Source organism: Pantherophis guttatus, chromosome 2, assembly GCF_059756535.1.
Source record: "Pantherophis guttatus breed Tessera chromosome 2, ASM5975653v1, whole genome shotgun sequence".
NCBI lineage: Eukaryota > Metazoa > Chordata > Lepidosauria > Squamata > Colubridae > Pantherophis > Pantherophis guttatus.
The window spans coordinates 88,589,523-88,604,235 of record NC_142064.1 but is presented as its reverse complement, the minus strand read 5'-3'; the positions used below and the strand labels follow the sequence as shown (position 1 = coordinate 88,604,235).

The window sequence follows — 14,713 nt, the reverse complement described above, 5'->3', positions numbered from 1 at the left end:
TCATCAATGCTGGTAAGTGTAGGGTTTCCTTGCTGTTTATACACAGCAACTTGCTCTGTCAGGGTTGGTGAGAGTATGTTTTTTTCTCCTTGGTAGTTCATGGATTACGATACTGTTTTCTATTTGATTATTTATCTGAAACCACCTGTTTCTCTGAGTTTTGGAGGGAATGTGTTGTGGTCTTTTCCCTTTTTCCTTTTAGTTGTCTCTTGTGTGTGAATATGGTTTATTTCAATGTGGTTATTGAAGGCTGATGTGTCTGGATGCTTACTTTCCAGGAATTCGCTAGCATTCTTTTGGGATTTGGCTTGGTTTAAGATGCTCAGCATTTTCCAGTTAAAACTATGCTTGAGTTTGTCCACATACTGTAAGATTCGGGAGTTTTTGTCTTGTCTTCCAACTTCTAGCTGATGTTCACAGATGTACTCTGCTAGTCTTCTGCCTTTCTATCTTACATAGTGGCAGATACTGTCCTTTTATTGTATGTTACAGATGACTTCTTCTTTTATTCTTTTTGGACTATTGGTTAATTTGGTTTACTGAAGATGTTTTAGAGAGCTTTAATTAGTTTGTGTGCTACAATGATGCTATGAGGAGAGGGTAAAGAGTTTTTTATGACATTACGACATCACACATGTGAACAAGTTAATTTCACTATTAACATGGGCAGCCTCCTGCCCACACCCCCAAAACTTTAACCTTTGACTGTCTACTGTTGACCTTACCCCATTCCTAAGAGGTCTGTAAGGGGCGTGCATAAGTGCACCAAAGTGCTTACCGTTCCTGTCCTAATGTTCCTTTTTACTTGCATTCTTTTCATGTATTCAAATCATGTTTATACTTTTATCTGTTATCTTATATATGCTTGACAAATAAATAAATGAAATGAAAAGAGGTAAGACTGCAGAAGACAGATCACTATACAGAGAAAATTGAGCTATCTAGAGCCTAATCCCAAGTGGGTCTGTCAGACTGGCCTGTATATGCTTCAGCTGACTAAATAAAATTTATGGAAAGTGAATCTTTCTTTTCTGTGTTCTTCGTTCATCTGATCATTCTGTAAAGTAGCAAGGAAGACTTCCTGGAGTAGGGAGCATATTGCTATATTCTCTCTCCCGGGCAGATGACAATTTCCAGTTTTGAATGTGGGCACCAAGGAGGTGTTCAAAACCAAATAATTTTTTGGGTGTACCATCTATATCTCTTCCCAGTCACCTCTCTTTCTTCAGTAGCTACAGTGGCCTCAGAGGTGAACCTAGAGTTTTCCCAACTTTGAGAAATCAGATATCTATTCCAAGCCATCATATTTGCAGAAAGACATCAAGGCAAACATACCTTATGTTATGTTTGCTCAAAATATACAGTATAGTGTTGTGTGTTATAGTGCAATATGATATTTTTAATAATTTTCATAATGGGCTTTTCTAAAAAATATATTATTTTGAAGGTACAAGTTGCAGATAATTTTTGAAAGAGATTAACCTCTTACTGGATTTTTTTTAACATGGTCCTGTAGAGAAAATTGTAATGGTTTTCCTGAGGTGTAATGCAAATTATGTCTTCTGTGCAGCATATAATCAGATATATCCTTATTCTGAATTTTGATATTGCACAGCTCAAGGGGCTATTTCAGTCATAAGCTCCATATGGCAGCTGCTTCCTCAGACAGATTTAACATTTCTGTCATCTATTATTTTATAGATGATAGATAGATAGATAGATAGATAGATAGATAGATAGATAGATATAGAGATACAGATAGATGTGTGTATATGTGTGTGTGCGCATATATAGAGAGAGAGGTGGGGAGGGAGGGAGAGAGAGAGACTGTTGCAATATTTCCAGGATCAGACTCAATAAAGATAATAGAAGTTAAAGCTTTAAATATATTTCTTTTTAATTATGATAGGCATTCTATATTCACTGAATATTCAAGGTAGAAGCGGCGAGAATGGTGAGGGTGGCTCCTTATATATACAAGGGGTGGAGCTAGGAATGGGAGTGGTAAGTTATGAATACATTAAAGTCCAAAGAATAAGTTAACCTCTGATGATCCATATATACATTATTTACACATTGGAGAATAAGGCATTTACATCTGACAAATCCCCCTCTAAATGCCGGTTCGTTACACAACACCAATTACATTCTGATTCAGGACAATATAATACATATAATTTAGAAGTTAAATATTTGTGTTGTTTAGAAGGTAAGGGTTTTGTTAATATGTCAGCTAATTGTTCAGAAGTATCGCAATGTATTGCTTTAATGAATCCGTCTTGAGACAGTTGTCTCACATGCTTAAACTTTATATCAATATGCCTGGACCTTTGTCCAATTGCATCGGATCTGGATATTTCAATGGCCGCTTTATTGTCTTCATGCATAATAAATGGTAAGGTGGGTTTCTTCCAAACATCAGTGATCAGATCATTGAACCATACAAGGTTATTTGCAGCTTTGGACAAACAAACATATTCCGCTTCTGTAGTAGAAGTGGCTACTAGTTCTTGTTTACCAGTATACCAGTAAACTGGACAATCATTCAATAGAAAAACATAACCAGAAGTACTCTTTCTGCATGATGTATCACCAGCCCAATCTGCATCAGCATAACAAGTAATTTTTGGTTCTCTGTCATTATTGGGTTCCAACATTAAACAAAAATCTAATGTACCCTTCAGATATCTTAGAATTCTTTTGACAGCTTCCCAATGATACAAGGTTGGTTTACTAACATATCTTGACAATAGATTGAGAGGTAATGCAATATCTGGCCTAGTCCAATTAGATATATAAAGGAGTGAACCTATAACTGATCTGTAAAATGTGTTGTCTTTAAACTCAGGGGAAGATTCATCAGTGTTTCTAAGAAAATCAGTTTGCATAGGGGTGTCACAGGTTTTAGCATTATTTAAGTTACATTTGTTTAGGAGTTCGATGATTTTATCTTTCTGTGTAAGTTTGAATCCCCTTTTAGTTTTGTTAATTTGCACACCAAGGTATTTATTCACTTTACCCAGAGATTTCAGTGAGAAGTGTTCATTTAACTTATTTACAAAGATTTCCCTGCTCTCTTTATGCTTTCCAATGTATAAAATATCGTCCACGTAAATTAATACAAATTCAATATGATCATTACTCTTTTTTACAAAGAAACAGTTATCAGCAGTAGTGGCGTTGAAATCCATGGTCTTAAGTACTTTTACCAAGCAATCGTACCATCTTTTGCCGGATTGCTTTAATCCGTACAGACTCTTATTTAATAACCAAATTTCGTTCTTATTAGTGTATTGACTGTGTGGTGCTCTTACATATATTTCCTTATCTAATTTTGCATGTAAGTATGCGGTCTGTATGTCATATTGGAATACGTCCAGATTGAGTGCAGATGCTACTACAAGGGCTGTTTTGACACTCTCTGTTCTCACTGTGGGTGAATATGTATCAGTATAGTCTTCTGGATATTTTTGTGCATAGCCTTGTGCAACTAGTCTAGCCTTGTATAAGGTATTGCCTCCTTCTAAGTTCTTAATTTTATAAATCCACCTGGTACCTATAATTGTTTTATCCTTAGGTGCGATCGCAGGTGTGAATACATTTAATCCTTGTAAACTTTCCATCTCTTTTTCCATAGCTAGTTCCCATTTTTCTCTTTCTTCATGTGGAAGTTTCAATACTTCTTCATATGTATTAGGTGTTATTTGTTCTCCATTCATATGCATTATGTAATCTTTGTATTTATTTGGTATTTGGTTTCTATTGTTTCTAATAGTTCTTTCAGGCTTGCTATGGTTATCATGCAAATATCTAGCTTCCTTTTTTGTTAATGTGTCTGTCTTTATTTTATGCTGACTATTAGTCCAAGTTTTGGTTTTGTTCTTACTTTTGTTAATATTTTGATTTTCTGTTGTTCCTTCCTCGCAAGATATCGTATCTTTACATTTATTAGGAAATATTTCATTAAGGTGCAATTTTGACCAATTGGCCTGTTCATGGAACACAGCTGTTCTGGATACTATAAATTTGTTATTACTATCAATAAATCTGTACCCTTTGGTTCCAGTTTCGTATCCCATGAATCTTAATCTCCTGGATACGTTTTCTCCCTTTCTCCTCAATTGTTTAGGTATGTGTACGTCTGCAGTGACTCCAAATATGTGCATGTGTGATAATTTGGGTTTTCTATTGTACATCACCTCATATGGTGTCTTATTCACAATACTGGACCAGGTTCTATTTTGAGTGTAATTCGAATAATGTAATGCCTCTGACCAAAATTGTTTGCCTAAACCAGCATCCTCTAATGTGCACCTAATCATGGTTTGTAGTGTGGAATTTTTCCTCTCTGCAACTCCATTTTGAAATGCAGAAAAAGGATTGGACGTGAAATGTAACATTCCTCTATCCTTTAACCATTGGGAGAATTCTTTAGACATGAACTCACATCCCCTATCTGTCATAATTTGCTTTATTCTGATATTATGTTGTGTTTCTATACGTTTGTAGAATTCCTTAAATTTCTGAAATGTTTCATCCTTGTGCTTTAATGTGTAAACAAAACCATATCGGCTGTAGTCATCCACTATTGTTAGGAAGTAACGTTTTCTATAGGTAATTGAGGGACTTAATGGACCAACTAAGTCCATATGTACCAAATCAAAAATATTGTTAGTTGATCTGTTAGATTTTTTTGGTCTGGGACTGGTTTTTAGTTTGGTGGACTTACATACTGAGCATTCCAAATAATTTTCACAATTTTTTATTTTGACACCTTCTGCGTGTTCAGTCATTTTTTGTACTACAGGAAAGCTTGCATGTCCTAACTTCCTGTGTAAGATGTGAGCACACTCATCATGAATTGGTTTACCTATTTTTGGTTTCTTTTCCTTGTATGTGTTTTTGTGATCATGAGTTATTCTACACTCATCATTGTCACTGTTACTGACATTTTCATCATCTGCTTCAATACAATCTTCCATATTTGAATCAATGTTATGTAAACATCTTTCTTTAGTTATCAGATAGGGTAGACCTCCTTTTATCATTACAGTACCTACATTTGTTTTGTTCTTTTCTATAGTTGCTTTCCCCTTTGAGAAAACTATATTGATATCAGATTCTCTGCTTAATTTTATGGCACTTAGTATGTTGTGAGGTATTTCTGGGATTAATAATACCCCCTCTATTTTCCCTAGACCAGGCAAGGTCACATTTCCTTTGCCTAGTACTTGAACCTTTTCTTGATTAGCTACCTTTATCACAAACTTATCTTCTATAAATGAAGATAATATACTTTTGTTGTTGGTGGTGTGATTTGTTGCACCAGAATCAATAAGCCAATTGTTATTCTCATCCTGCTGTGTTCTGGTGCTGTCTTGCTTATTTAGCCCATTCAGTGACCCAGATTTCCTCTCTTTTGAATTTTCTCTACCCCCTCTACCTTCTTTGTAATTTGGTGGGCTTCTATATTTGTGTCTATCTGTGGAAGATTGTCTGTAATTATATTTGCTCCTATATTCTGGTCTATGTCTCTCTCTTGAGACTTTGGGGCAGTCTCTTCTACTATGTTCCCTGGATCCACAATTGTAGCATCTAAAGGCCTCATTATGTTTATCTTGAAAGACTACTTTCCTAAAAGGTTTGTGGTCTGTTTGGTTACTGGATCGATTTTTTCTTGAATTGTCTTCTGCTATCAATTTGTTAGATAGACTTTCTATGGATAAATATCCCAAATTAATGGTATCTAAGTGTGACATAAATCTATCCCATGATGGATCAAGTGAATTGATAATAACACTTTTCATTGTTTGATCTGAAATCACTTCCCCCCTCAATTGTAGCTCAGCTCTTATTTTGTTTAGATTTATCAAATGCTCACTTATAGAAACCCCTGGTTTTACTCTAGAGGAAAAGAAATCCTTAGACATTCTTGTGGTTGTAGCTACGCTATCGCTGTGAAATAGATTAAACATGCATTGAATTATTTCTGATACAGTTAGGTTTGGTTTGATGCTATGATACATTGCAGGAGACACGCTAGATATTATTATGAAAAATGCTCTATGATGTAAACAATCTATTTTTAAAGTCCAAGGTCTTCTTGGAGGGCTAGTTATAAAGAATAGTAAATTTTCTTTCATGAAAATAACCTGAAGCTGTTGATACCACTCTTGTAAATTAATGCCATCAATTCTAAGTTTTGGGAAGTCACTGGGTAAGTTACCTACATTATTCTGTCCATTACTTACAACCTGGGGCAGTCCGTGATCTCTCAAGTGCAGGAAATTACAGAACGGCATTGGGATGCTTGCAATGAGTCTGCGCGGTTCTCTGGCCAGTTCAAGTCCTTCTGGGTCGTCTACGTAGTTTCGCACATGCGCGTTGTTCATTTCTTCTTTGGTGGCGTCGTGGAAGGTTCTCTCCCTTTCAGCTCTCTCGATCCGCTCCTCCTCAGATGAGTCGGTCTCTGGCTCGGTTTTTGGGGTTCTGGTGGTGGTGACGGTTCTTTTCTTCTTTTTGTGTGCGTTGGTATTCGATTTTGTCTGTGGTGTAGGGCGAAATCGGCATGGCTCTCTGGGCTCGGGCGTCGTCGCTTTCGAAGTCAGGATGGGAGCGTGCAGGTCTTGAGTCGCCGGTTTGATTTCTTGCTTCTTCGTAGATGTCTTGGTAATTTTCAGTCTTGGCCCAAAAGCAGCAAAAAGCGTTTTCATTGCTGATTTTACTTGAGATTTTGTTAAATCGTCTTCACTTTCTGATTTTGGATCATCTGAAGAGTTTGAGACTTCTTTCTCACTTTCTTCGTCTGATAGTGTTTTTCGCGCCAGAAATTTTGAACTGAGCGTTTTGATTGGCTCTGCTCCATTCTCTTTTGAAGTTCGTTGAAACCAAGATGGCTGCCATTCAAAATTTCGCGCGGGATCACATCTTTTCTTTTTAACAACTATTTTCTCAGTAGTCATCTCACTTACGATTTTTTGATCTTTGGGTTTTTCTTTAATGACGTTTTTCTCTCTCGCTGCTCCGCTGTTCTTCAGCATCTCCTGGAGGTCCGCGATGAGACTTTCATCATTCTTTTGGCTTTTTAGTATCTTTAATATCTCTGACCTGAGTTCGTTATTTTCTATTTCGATTTCTTTCTGGTCATTATTTTCACTCATTAGTTCTTCTTCTTCAGTGGTGTATTCTTCGGATTCTCTCGAAATCGCATTGGTGTATTCGTTGATCATCTCTTGATCAGTTTCTATTTCTTTGCTGTAGGCCCTGGTGTTGAGCCTATCTTTCTTGGACATTTTTAATTACTTATTGAGTCAATTAACCATCCTCTGCTACCAGCTTGTTGCAATATTTCCAGGATCAGACTCAATAAAGATAATAGAAGTTAAAGCTTTAAATATATTTCTTTTTAATTATGATAGGCATTCTATATTCACTGAATATTCAAGGTAGAAGCGGCGAGAATGGTGAGGGTGGCTCCTTATATATACAAGGGGTGGAGCTAGGAATGGGAGTGGTAAGTTATGAATACATTAAAGTCCAAAGAATAAGTTAACCTCTGATGATCCATATATACATTATTTACACATTGGAGAATAAGGCATTTACATCTGACAGAGACTTTTCTAATTTCTTAGTGTTTTGAGACTTTAATTAGTTTTCCTGAATCAGACAGAGATCTTACTTCATTTCATCCTATTGTTTTGTTTTTGTTTTGTTCTTTGGGTTAATGAGATGCATTTTATCAGCTTTCTTATTGATTCTTTTATGTACTGTCAAGTCCCTGAAGGGCTGCTTAGGAATACCCGATGATGGGATATAAATGTCAAAAATAAGCAGAACCTCCCAAATGGGAATAGATGAATAATTTGAATTCACAAAAAACTTTTGTATTTATATATGCATAATATGACTAAGTAGCATTCTGTAGATATTTTGTTAACGGCAGTTAATTGTAGGGAGGGCTTTCTCTCTATCATGCTGTCTTTTGTTCTGATTCAAAGACTTTCTTTGACTAGCTTAAAGTTCTGTTCCACTTAACTCTTTGTTTAAAAAATAATAATTTTAATATATAAATAGTATTTGTCTTTCCTGCATCTTTTCATTTTCCTGTTTAACTATCTCCATCTAGTTTGGAATTTTGCTGTAAAGAGAGGGGTCTTGATTTATTTGAGCTAAACACATAAAGAATGATTAGTTAAATAATAAACTACACTAAATTTCCTAAAATCAAAATTCATGCCCCTAGAAAAATAATTTCCAAATGAATAATCATTTTAAATCCTTTCAGTGACAGAAAAGAAGCTTTTGATTGTTGTTATGTTGTCTTATGTTCCATTATTATACGATATGACTTTTAACTAATTCAGAGCTCTTTATTGAACCATATACAGTACATTAAATATTGGTTCACTAAGCACATTATAATTATTAAGGCTGACCCTTAAAATGTTCATTTTCTGTAGTTCAGTAAAAGGTTTAATGCTTATTTATCTTCCTTTCACTATGAAAGTGCAACACGCGAGATCAAATCTTTCCTGAAGATAAAACTATACCTAACATTTAATCTGTCAAAGATGTAGAATCTATTTACTAAAATAAAAACCTTGAAAGCAAAAGTATTTTTTGCAGAAGTATATTCCGTGGTACAATGAAACCACACAAACCAACAAACAAAAAACAGTAAACTTTAGGAACATGGAAATTCCACAGATTTAAAACACTCCTCCTTCCCTCTTACAGTGCAATTTAAATTCTTATTCATTTCAGATGGCACAATGATAAATTCAGCAGTAGCATATATAAGAACAAATCTACCACTACAGAAGAATGCAGACCTCTCTGAAAATATAATCCATTTTTGCTTCGTCCAGGGTTATAATAACAACAAAATGGGAGCAGTCCTAGACAAAGATACATATCAGATTGATATGTAAAAAAAAGTCTTCCAAAAGGAGGCCAATATGTATACAGCAACTGACACTTGATTTAAAATAGAATATAGTTGCGTTTCTTGACTCTATGAGCTATGTGGTAAAAGGCGGTCTCGAAGATAACCTGGCCCTGAGCCATGTAGGGCTTTAAAGGTAATAACCATCACCTTGAATTGTGACCAGAGCCAGTGCAGCTCGCGGAGAATTGGTGTAATGTGGGTGTACCTAGGTGCACCCACAACAGCTCGCGTGGCTGCGTTATGGACCAACTGTAGTCTCTAAACACTTTTCAAGGGTAGCCCCATGTAGAGTGTGTTGCAATAATCTAACCGTGAGGTGACAAGGGCATGAGTGACTGTGAGGAGAGCTTCCTGATCCAAGTAGGATCGCAATTGGTGCACCAGGCGAACCTATGCAAAGGCCCCCATTAGCCACAGCTGTCAGATGTTGCTCTAATCTTAGCTGTGAGTCTAGGAGGACACCCAAATTGCGAGCCTGTTCTGAGGGGGACAATTTCTCCCCTCCCCCCCCAGAACCAATGATGGACAATCGACATAGTCTTTAGGAGGCAATATCCACAGCCACTCGGTCTTGTCTGGGTTAAGTCTGAGCCTGTTGACTTGCTTTATTCCAATTAATTAAACAGTGTCATCTGATCGGATCCAGGAAGAGGGGCTTGTCTAGCGTAGCACCTGCCCTCTGGAACAGCATTGCCCCAGAGATCCATATAGCCCCCACCCTACTTCTCATTTAAATAGGATCTAAAATTTCTAGAGCAGTATATTATTTGGCAAAAAAGAGAGATTTCACTATATTAGTTTCACACTCAGTCCAGGGTCTATTGGTATATCAAGGGGAGAACAATTTTGGTTTAGCAGAGGGGTGTCAAACTCAAGGGCCATGGGCCAGCCCACAGGGTGCTTAAATCTGGCCCACGGCGCCACCCTGGAAATAGCAAAGGACCAGCCCACGGTGCCTCTCCCAAACTCCATTTTTGCTAGCAGAGGGTTACAGGAGGCTGTCGCAGCCGAAAACCCATTTTCACTGGCAGAGCACTCAGGCCGCCACCGGCGCCCCCAACATGAGTGACATTGAGCTAGTCACGCCCATCCTAACCCCCCCAAGGTCAAAACCCAACCCTGATGTGGCCCTCAATGAAATCAAGTTTGACACCCCTGGTTTAGCACAACAGTCTATTCTACCCTAAATGCTTTATTTAGGATCTGTCACATTAGAAAATTGCCAGTGATAGACTACTCCCACAGAGCCTTTTGTATTAGTTTAGTAGGAAACACTCAGGAAAGATGTGCCATCCTGCACTGATTTCTGTCCTCCTAGTCCTAGTTTCAGACTGTAGTAGATTGAGATCCTTCTATTTCTACCTAATGTACAAAAACACAATCCATCAAAACAGGAAATCTTGGTCTCAAACAAATATTGTATCCTACTAAGATACCTAAATGCCAGAGGCATTGATGCCATTTCCTAAAGGTTAACCATCTATTCCTTATTCTGAGTAGTGGTTCCAAACTGAGTATGACTTCACAAGGAACCATTCATTCCTTGGAATAATAAACAGGTGACACAAGGCCAAAAATGCTGGGCCATTTTCCTGTTACTGAGCTATCTCTTTGATTTGATGTCTCACCAATTCATCAGCTTTGAAATGAACTCTTTCTTTACTGTAATAAACGAGAACCTTTGACAAGGTGGCATATAAACAATAATTTTATGCAGCATGCATTAGAGATTTGGGATATACAGGTAGTCTTTGTTTGCCAATGGTAAGTGGGACTGGGAATTCTGTCACTAAGCAACATGGTGCATCGCGTGATTGCACTGATTTACAGTGGCAGTTCTGGCAGTCCCAGTTTGGCATCATTAGCTGAATTCCACACCAGTGGTGGTTTGCCCCTGGTTCAGACCAGTTTGCAAGAACCAGAAATAAAACCGGCAGGAGGCTCCGCCCACTGACACGCCCACTGACCCGCCCACAGACCCCGATGTCATCAGGAAGCTTCTGCGCGCAGCCCTGTTGCAAACCAGTAGTAAAGGTAAGTAGAACCCACCCCTGTTCCACACCTGCCAGCTTCTCCATTGACTTTGCTTGTCAGAACTCAGCACTGAACGTCACAAATGGTGATCATGTAATTTCAGGAGTCTGTAATGTCATAGTTGTGAGCCAATCACCAGACACCTAAATCAGAATCATTTGTCCATGGGGATAGCAATAGCACCTAGACTTATATACTTCACAGTGCTTTACAGCCCTCTCTACAGAGTCAGCATAGCGTCCCCAACAATCTGGGTCCTCATTTTTCTGACCTTGGAACGATGGAAGGCTGAGTCAACCTTGAGCTTCTCAGAATTGAACTCCTGGAGTGAGCAGTGAGTTAGCTCTGCAGTACTGTATTCTAACCACTGCACCACCATGGATGCTGCAACATTTGTAATTACAAGGACTTATTATAAGTACTCCTTATTCAGTACCATCATAATTTCAAGCATATTAAACAAGGAGTACCTGTTTTAAATATGCGATTTGTAAAGAAATGTATATAACAAAAGCTAATTCTGTTTTATCACTCCAATTTGATGAGATTTAGTTCAAGTTGTGATTGCAGAAACTAGCACAAAACATCAGAAATCGTGGTCCCATGACTGTGGGGATGCTGCAACAGGTTAAGTGGGGTTATGATATCTTACAATGGCCATAATTGATTTACAGGCTGTAAAATACCCTTCCAAGGCTGTTTGAACTTCAAACGACCATTAAACAGTCAGTCGTAAGTTGAGGACTACCTGTAAAAGATTTTTGCCAGCTCCTAAACCTGGCAAAAAACATAAGCAGCCACTAAATAAGCTATTCCTGGTGGTGTATACTTTGGATAGCTCTAGGAGACAAAATCCAATGTTCTGTTGAAGGATACTTGAAAGTGCCTTGCTAAGATGTACTATAATTTAAAAAATGACTCAAGAAAAGGGGAAAAACAGTTTCATCTGTTGCTTTGTTGGAAACAAGCCAAAAGCAAAAAGAAAATAATATCATCACTTTGACTGTGTTCTGCTTTTGTGTCTGATTTTTGGCAACCTCATGGGCAACCTTGCCAGACATTTGAATCTATAAAAGGAATGACAACTGTCTCAGTTAGACGGACAAACAGTATAACAGGGGCCACTTGGTGCCACTAAAGTATTACGGTTCCAGTTTTCCCTACTCCCGACAACTTTCAGATGTGTCAGAACTGTAATGTCTAAAACTCCTTAGCTGTGTAGATTCCAGACACATGAACTAAATATTGTTACATATTTATAGTTTTCTGTTGCTTCTATCATCATACATTATTAGAGTTCAATTTCTGCAGGTAAAGGGAATTACTAAGAGCCCCTGGTGGTGCAATGGTTAGAATGCAGTATTGCAGGCTGACTCTGCCCATTGCCAGCAGTTTGAGCCTGACCGGCACACGTTGGCTCAGCCTTCCATTCTACCAAGATCGGTAAAACAAAGATCCAGATTGTTGGGGAGGGGGGCAATATGCTAACTCTGTAAACCACTTAGCTGTAAAGCACTATGAAGTGGTATATAAATCTAAGCACTATTGCTACTAGATCAGGGGTGGGCAAATGTGGCCCTTTTACAACCTGTCAAGCTGTCTCAGGAATTCTGGGAGTTGAAGTCCACAGATTGCAAAAGAGCCACATTTGCCCACCCCTGTACTAGATAAAAGCTCTAGAGCACAGGTGTCAAACTCGCTGCATCAGGTTGCCATCACATGACGTTTCGCAGTGCTTTCCCCATTCATGGACCTGGGGTGGGCGTGGCCTGCATGTGACACATCTGGCCTGTGGGCCACCAGTTTGACACCGCTGCTCTAGAGTCAAGGGGAGTGCAACCAAAGATTTCCTTGTTTAGCCTTCCATCAGGCTGATAATGACATTTTACATACTACTTTAAAAACAAAACCGGAAAATAATTACTTCATAGTAAAAAGAACATGTTGCGGAGCGTAGCGCTATAATATCACATGATCATTTTTTTCATCACTAATCTGGATTAATCCAACAACCTCGTTATCTAATCTCAATCTAGTAATGCACAGACTAGCAACCTAGCAGTTTATGCTTTCCTAACAAAAAGTCTATTACTAATAAAGACAATTCTGTGGAACAAAATTCCTGGAACCAAATAGAGAGAAATGTTCATGATTAATAGAAATGTTAAGAATTCAACAAGATACTTATGGTTCTTAAAAAATGATACGATCATGCTGCCCTTTATAAGATGTAGAGAGTGATGTCCCCATTAAATCATTGATGATACATTCTCCCTAATCACACCATCATGCTTCAACTTGATTACATGTGGCATGAAAGTTATGGATTCGCAATCTACCTCCTTCACAAAAAGACTGGGTTTGATTAGTCCAAGAACAAAATACCATAGCAGATAGATCTATCAAGGGAGAGCAGGAGTGTCAGACATAGAATAGAAGGTAAATTTCTCCAGCAACTTTACTTTTTTACTTACTTATTTAATAGTAGCAAGTAAAATAATTATGTTTTTCCCCACTGCAATCTAGCATTGCCAACAGCTTACAAACACAAAGAAGCCCCAATACAAACAAATCATGAAACTACAAACGTACAGAAAAAAATAGAAAAATTATAAAGCATAAAATGCCAAATACAAAAGCACCACGATCTAAATGCCCTCCAGAAAAACTTGGTCATCAGCCTCTTCCCAAAGGTAGCCAAGGTAGGAATAAATCTAACCTCAAATGGAGGCCATTTCAAAGAACTGGCACCCATACCAAAAAAAAGCAAGTGATGCTCCCCCTAACTTCCCAAATGTCAGTTTCTCCTGTTGGATGAAAAATCCAGTCTAGTTCCAAGCTGGGAGAAAGGTGCTGGAAATAAAATGGAGGCTGACTGGCTGCAAGGAAAGAATTTTATTGATGAGCAGAACCAACAACAGCATGTAGTTCTGGGACAGCTGACAAATTGCTTTGATGAGTACATGGATTTGTATAGAGATGCTGTTAGGGGGTTGTGCAATGTATTGAGCCTTGTGTCTTTTGTTATTCTAATGGTTGTGGATTAATCCTTTGATGTCCTGGTTTTCTTAATCCCATAAACTGGAGCTGAAGGTGTTTTGTTTTTGAATAGATTGGACCAGTCTTTCTTAATGGGCACAAAATATCCATCTCTAAAGACTTCAAGCATCTTCTGGAGGCTGTTTCACTATGCAGGGAGACTGGAGCTGCTTTCTGCCTTTAAGAGCATGTTTCTCCATTTCTTCATTTCTCCAAATATAATATTCCGTCTCTTTTACTATTCCCCAAAATATTTCATTCTCTGGGGGGCGGGGGCTTCTTACACTCCTGACACATATAATGGTAGGGTTGACTTTACTGGAGAAATTAAATCTTATAGGTAGCCTGGCATTAAGCTATACACATCTGTTTAAGGTAGAGCTTGCTTATTTAAGTTAACTTTCTTTTTTGAGGTTAATATCCATATGATCTAGTAGCTAAATGGCAACTTACACATTCTGTAGAAAACCAATATTTCACATTTCTATAGAAAACCAAGGTTTTACCTGCAAAGAATCAGGAGGGAATAATCAGAGCAGAGAAAAGAGAGCAGTTACTTAATTGGAACACGGAATCTGTACTTAATGAATACTATTACATCTGAAAGTCTTTCTTCCAGCTTTGCTGGCTGGGTCCTTGACAAATAATATCAATAATATGAAAGGAAAACTGGAAGGGGGGGACTGGAGG

The 14,713-nt window shown here is 37.9% G+C and overlaps 1 long non-coding RNA gene across 1 annotated transcript in view; it reads right to left on the bottom strand.

Annotated features, from left to right (window-relative positions):
* LOC117662007 (uncharacterized) overlaps positions 1–14,512 on the bottom strand; it is a 43,350-nt gene extending 28,838 nt beyond the window's left edge. The window contains exon 1 of the long non-coding RNA XR_015732301.1: positions 14,477–14,512. This is a non-coding gene — a long non-coding RNA (uncharacterized LOC117662007). The remainder of the gene's footprint in view (positions 1–14,476) is intronic.
* Between the last annotated feature and the right edge of the window lie 201 nt (positions 14,513–14,713).